Source organism: Peromyscus maniculatus, chromosome X, assembly GCF_049852395.1.
Source record: "Peromyscus maniculatus bairdii isolate BWxNUB_F1_BW_parent chromosome X, HU_Pman_BW_mat_3.1, whole genome shotgun sequence".
Lineage (NCBI taxonomy): Eukaryota > Metazoa > Chordata > Mammalia > Rodentia > Cricetidae > Peromyscus > Peromyscus maniculatus.
The window spans coordinates 98,728,497-98,734,496 of record NC_134875.1 but is presented as its reverse complement, the minus strand read 5'-3'; the positions used below and the strand labels follow the sequence as shown (position 1 = coordinate 98,734,496).

Sequence of the window (6,000 nt, the reverse complement as noted above, 5' to 3'; positions counted from 1 at the left end):
AAGGAAGGTTGGAAGGAAGAAAGAAAGAAAGAAAGAAAGAAAGAAAGAAAGAAAGAAAGAAAGAAAGAAAGAAAGAAAGAAAGAAAGAAAGAAAGAAAGAAAGAAAGAAAGAAAGGGTTTTCCCTGCTTTCATGAGTTCAAGCTTCTCATTGGTGGCAAGATCCCACTGGGAAAGTGGGTAAGATACAACTTTAAAGATTTATTTAGTTTGACATCGATGTGTGTGTGTGTGTGTGTGTGTGTGTGTGTGTGTGTGTGTGTGTAAATATATGTCATGTGTGTGGCATGTCCATAGAGGCCAGAAGAGGATCTTCTGGAGGTAAATCCATAGTTGATTCTGTAATGCCTGATGTGGATGGTGGGAATTAAACTTGAGGTCCTCTGCAAGAGCAGCAGAAGTATCTCAAACAAGCCATCTCTCTTGTTCCAAGATACAACTTTAAAACACCTTCTGTGTTGATTGTTTTAGGTAGATGACAGCTATTTCTCCCCGCCCCCACATCCCTTTTCTGACATGACACATGTTTTAGTTAGGTACAGGATTACTTGGTAGAGTTTAGTGCCCTTGTCTCTTGCAGGTAAATGTAGCAATATGAGTAAATTCTGAGCTGTGGATGTAAATGGTGTTCACAACTTCTCGGTCATTTTTTTAACAGAAATGAGTAGTTTTCACATTCCTCGTGACTAAACTGTAATATAGTGCTGAGCTGGTTTTGATAACACTCTAGGGATGGTAGAGCAAGAAGACAGAGAGGCACCCCTCAGTTTCCATTGGACCCGAGCTGCTGTATTAGTACACCCTTGATATGCAAAAGGAAAAGTCTTAGTATCATACTGCTGTAAACATTTATTTCTTGGCCGTGGTGGTGGTGGTGGTGGTGGTGGTGGTGGTGGTGGTGGTGGTGGTGGTGGTGGTGCACGCCTTTAATCCCAGCCCTTGGGAGGCAGAGGCAGGTGGATCTCTGTGAGTTCGAGGCCAGCCTGGTCTACAGAGCGAGATCCAGGACAGGCACCAAAAATACACAGAGAAACCCTGTTTCAAAAAAACAAAACAAAACAAAAACAAAAACAAAAACACCAAAAAAAAAACATTTATTTTTCACTCACACATTTGTAAGTTGTCATGAAACTTAAATCTTGAAGCAGGCTTTCTACACATGTATTTAGCATGGCAGTCTTCTCTACGTGCAGTATGTGATAGAGGTGTATGACTCCTTCATTTTCTGAACACATAGAGCTTCCAAAACAAGTGGCTCTGGATGCTGGAAGCTATGGATCAAGTTCAGCTATAGTCCACACCTCGTTTTCATCAGCCTGAAGGGAACTTGGAAGCTCTTAGCAGGATAGAAAGAGTTGTGCTTCCTTTCCCTAGCAGCAGTTGGATCTAGTTTACAGTTTCCAGCACACGCAAATCCAGTATCAGATGTTTTCCTCAGTGGCTGCATCACCAAGGGAAGCTGCCCTCTCCTCAAAGCTTTAGCGTTTTGCTTCTATAAGCCTTCTTCTAAATGTCTAAACTGGACAATCTCCTTTTCCCTTTCTCCCCATTCACTCTATACACTGGAGTCACTTCCTGCAGTTCCTACCCATATTAGGTAGTTTTCTTGGAATTGTGACAACATATCTTGACAAAAGCAACTTAAAATAGGCAGGGTTTGTTGTAGCTCACAGTTTCAGGGCACAGTCCATCACCATCAGGAAGGCATAGTATCAAGAGCAATTTTAGTTGTGGGAGTATGAGTGTGAGGTAGTATTGTTACATCCACAGACAGGAAGCAAAGAGAGAAATGCTGATGCTTACCTTGCTTTGTACTGGACATGTTTAAATAATATATTTTTATTAATTCTTTGAGAATTTCACACATTGTATCTTCATGTATCATATTCACTATCTCCTACTCCTCAACACTCTTCCCAGATTGGCCCCTTCTCCATCCCTTCCCCCAACTTTGTGCCCCTTTTTTAGAAGATACTATCTTCCAACAGATGTCCTTCCAATAGATGTCCTGATCCTCTGGCTTCTTACAATATTTTCACCCCTTCTTCCTGGATGTTGATGTTTCCTGAGCCTTAAGTGTAGGGGATGTGTTGTAAAGGTATTAATTAGGAATGGGCAGCCCACGGTCAGTTGACTTCTGCATTTGGACCAGTCATGTTCTACTTTTTATTCTGTCCAGGAGCCCTGTCCATAGAATGGTGCCATCTACATTCAGGGTGACGCTCCCCTCTTCAGTTAAACCATTCTGTAATATTCTACTCAGATGGGCTTATAGATTTGTTAGAGAGGTAATGCTAAGTCCTGTCAAGATAGGAATCAAGACTGACTATCACACTACTGTGTGGAACACTGAGTCCCATTGCCTTTTCAGCTACCTAATAGTAACTTTGTATATTAAAGCTTTGGTTGAAATAACCAGGATGGTTTGTTTCTTGATATCACCATAACTAGTTCCCTGGACTAACTTCTATGTAATGACCCTGAAGAATTTCCTGCATGAGATATTTTCTTGTTACTTTATTAAATTTTTAGTGAGCACGAAATAGTGGGGTTTTAATATTTTATTTATGTATACCATTGTTCTTTATTGATATCCGCCCCCTTCTTCCAAATGAATAGTTCTCCTTTTGCTTTCATGTCATATACATATATACACATACGTCTACATATATAGATGTATGTATATATAATTGAATATAGGTTCTGTATATGAGATGGAAAGCATATTTGTCTTTATTTTTTCTTTACAATTATCTTCTCCCTCATTGTTCCTTTAGACCCCTTTCTCACCTCACACAGTCCTTCATCTATTGTCATGTCATATATAGATATATAATATATGCACATTACACACACATGTATATACTTAAATCTAGCTTCTGTGTATAAGAACATGTAATTTTCATCTTTCTTTTTCCTTACAATTATCTTCCACCTCCTGCTCCCTTTAGAATTAGACCCCCTTCACCTCATATAGTTTCTCTTCTATTTTCATGTTATGTACAATATGCACACATACACCCTGTAAATCTAGATTCTGCATATGAGAGAAAATACACCCTGTTGTCTTTCTGAACTGCTCATTTCAACTAACATGATCTCCAGTTTCATCCATTTTCCTGAAAATTACATAATTTTTTTCTTTGTAGCAGAATAAAATTCCACATTTCTACATGCCACATTTTTATCCACTCATCTGTCAATGGATATCTTGGTTGATACCACATCTTGGCTGTTGTGAATAGTACTCCAGTAAATGTTAATGTGTAAGTATGTCTCTGGTATGCTTACAGTCCTTGGGTATATACTCAAGAGGGATATATCTAGGTCATATGGAAGTTCTATTTCTAGTTCTTTTTTCTTTGACATATAACAAGTCTCCATATCTATGAATCCTATGTCTGCTTATTTATAACACAAAACTTTTCCCCCTGTTCTCAATCTCAGACCAAGTTTTTGGGTTTTTTTTTTTCCCCCGTGGTCAGAGCATTTTGTTTCCTTAGTAGTGGGTGTATAGAAAATCAAACAATACTTATTTGACTAAATGAAAGGCAAGAAAAAATAAAACTAGAAAAGGAGTTATTTGGGTGGAAAACCTGACAACAGTTGTTACCTGGTAGCGCATAGTAATGTGACCCAACACCATGAAGGGGCATTTGCGAGTTTATAAAGAACCCTGTCGCAGCAGAGATGGGGAGGAGCAAAGGGCTGGGGGGGGGGGGTCTCCTGGGCGCGTCTGTGTTTAACCTTGGGAGCTTAGGTGGGATGCCAAGCCTTAAGAGATAGATGTCACTTTGGTAACTGATGGTGCCAAGCCTTTTACCGGGTTTCACTCCCAGTTACTCCGCCCCACACCTCTAGAGAAAACAGGTAAAAGTCAGACTGGATCTCACTTCAGGGGCAGTTCTGGGAAGCGTCAGCCCACGGTCTCGCGCAGGCGCAGTCAATTTTCCACGTAACATACGGCCCATTTCCGACGTGGGCGAGCATTCGCTGGGGCTCATTTATCACCTTTCCTGTGGGGGACCCCGCCCTCCCTTCGGTTCTTGTGGGGAAAGCCTCGCGAGATCGCTTAGGGCCGGCCTCCCCAGCGGTGCCATCTTTGTGCCTGGCGAGCGAAGGCGCCCGACGGAAGCCCTGAAGCCCGCTGCTCTCCTGGCAAGCTCTCCCCGAGACCGGATCCAGGAAATACAAGGCGGGCCTCAGTGGGAGGGACTCCGTGAGGGAGGAGGGAGGCAAGGGGGCGGCGGCAGCAGCGGCGGCTCACACCGGATCTGCCCTCGGCGCAGCGCGCACCGGAGGGGGTTCGGCCGGGGAAGCAGTGCCGCCCGGACCCCCCGTGAAAGTCGGCAAAGGGTGTGCGTGCCAGGCGGTGGAGCTCGGAGCGACTGCTGGGGTTCGGTGAGTGGTGGCCAGAGGCCCGGCACCTGCCCGAGGCCAGGACTTTGGGGGTGCCCTGGGGTCGTCCTAGTGACCCCACGCCCACGACGTTGGGCGTGGGCGAGACTGCGGGTGTTCGGGGGGTTTGGCTCGGCCTCTGGCAGTTAGCAGGCACGGGGAATTACGGGGCTGCGGGAGGTCTGCGCAGGGCCTGTCGTGGCGGCTGCGCCCGCCTGGACGCCCCAAACGCCCCGAGGCCGAGGGGAGAGGGAGTGGCTGCGGAGGGGGGGGGGCGGAGCGGGGGCTTGATTGCCATCAGCCCTCGGGTGAAGGGGGCTGATGCTCTTCCTTTTGCGTTCCTGGACATCTGCAGAGTGAAACCTCCGTGTACAGGTTTCAAGTCTCAGTAAGGTGTTTGCGGATTGGGGCTCGGAGAACTAGGGCTGGTTCTCTTGAAGGTGTTGGGACATGTGCACAAGGTTAGTAGTAATAGTAATGATTGTTGTGGAGGAGGTTTGCAAAAAATTGTAGAGGAAAGGGACCGCATTGCCCGTTTTTACAGATGACATTAAACAGCCCTCTGAGGTCCAGCAACGGGTTAGAATTGTTCCTACTTGGAGTTTTATACTTTAGTACTGTGTATCTGCTTATAAAGTGCATTAAGTAGAATGGGTGTAGGTGAGATACAGACAAGGTGAACTAAAAAGTAAGCTGCACGATAAGGAACCAAAAGTTTATACTCTAGATGAGTCGTAATATAAAGCACTGTCTGTACTGAACTTAACGTTTAGATATTTTTTTTCTTTTGAGAAAAATTCCTGACAAGGCAAAGCTCTTGAGTTGTGTTCTTTAGCAACATTTGTCAATTTTTACCGTCTAATATATTTACTTATGACTTCGTAAAAGGAAAGGAATGAGTAGTATAAAAGAACAGCTTGATGAACTGAGCTTGCTGTGTACTCTTTCATGGGGTCAGGAGGGGGGAGAAAGTTTCCTTTTTGCTTTAAGAATGATTTGTAGGACTATAAAAGAACATGCATAAAAAGAAAACACGATCAAGATTTGTTTTTTTTTTTTTTATGGAAGGTTAACTGAATAATGTTGAATTACAAAGTACATCATCTCTTACAGTAATTCCCCCCACTTCCCTGCAGTGGACACTGGAGAAATGCAAGTACTCCTTAAATTCTACACATACATAGTTTTAAATCAGTGTATTATGTGAATTTTTACAAATTTAAAAGTCTCCCTCCCCTTTGGCCTAGAACTGGCTTAATCAAGGCAAAGTTGACTTTGGTGAAGGTAGATATTAAATATACAATTACCATGGTTACATCTGACAGAGCATAGTGAATGTTCAATCACCCTGAATTTTCTTCTGATTGTTTGACACATTCTTTTCTTTAATTGTAGACCACCCTGTACAGTTTGTGTTGGAGCAAACTGAGTGAGCATTGAGTATATACAGTTACTGGGTTTGGTGGGCAGTGTGCATTTTAATTTAATCCTTATAGTTTCTCTATGCTAAAGAAAGTGTCCCTATTACACAGATAACGACATACACCTCCAGTATTCTTCTGTAGTGTACATAGCTGAGATCACATAGTAAACAGCAAAGCTAG

At 43.3% G+C, this 6,000-nt stretch overlaps 1 protein-coding gene across 8 annotated transcripts in view; it reads left to right on the top strand.

The window, feature by feature from the left end:
• Window positions 1-4,102: 4,102 nt before the first annotated feature.
• Tab3 (TGF-beta activated kinase 1 (MAP3K7) binding protein 3) overlaps window positions 4,103-6,000 on the top strand; it is a 63,484-nt gene continuing 61,586 nt past the window's right edge. For 4 of the 8 annotated variants that reach the window (XM_076562176.1, XM_016006043.3, XM_076562171.1 and 1 more), the window contains exon 1: window positions 4,196-4,399. The gene's annotated coding sequence lies outside the window, so the exon portion shown is untranslated. Of the gene's footprint in view, window positions 4,400-4,751; window positions 4,858-6,000 lie in introns of those variants that run through there. The other 4 variants (XM_076562175.1, XM_006987523.4, XM_076562173.1 and 1 more) reach the window with 4 other exon arrangements.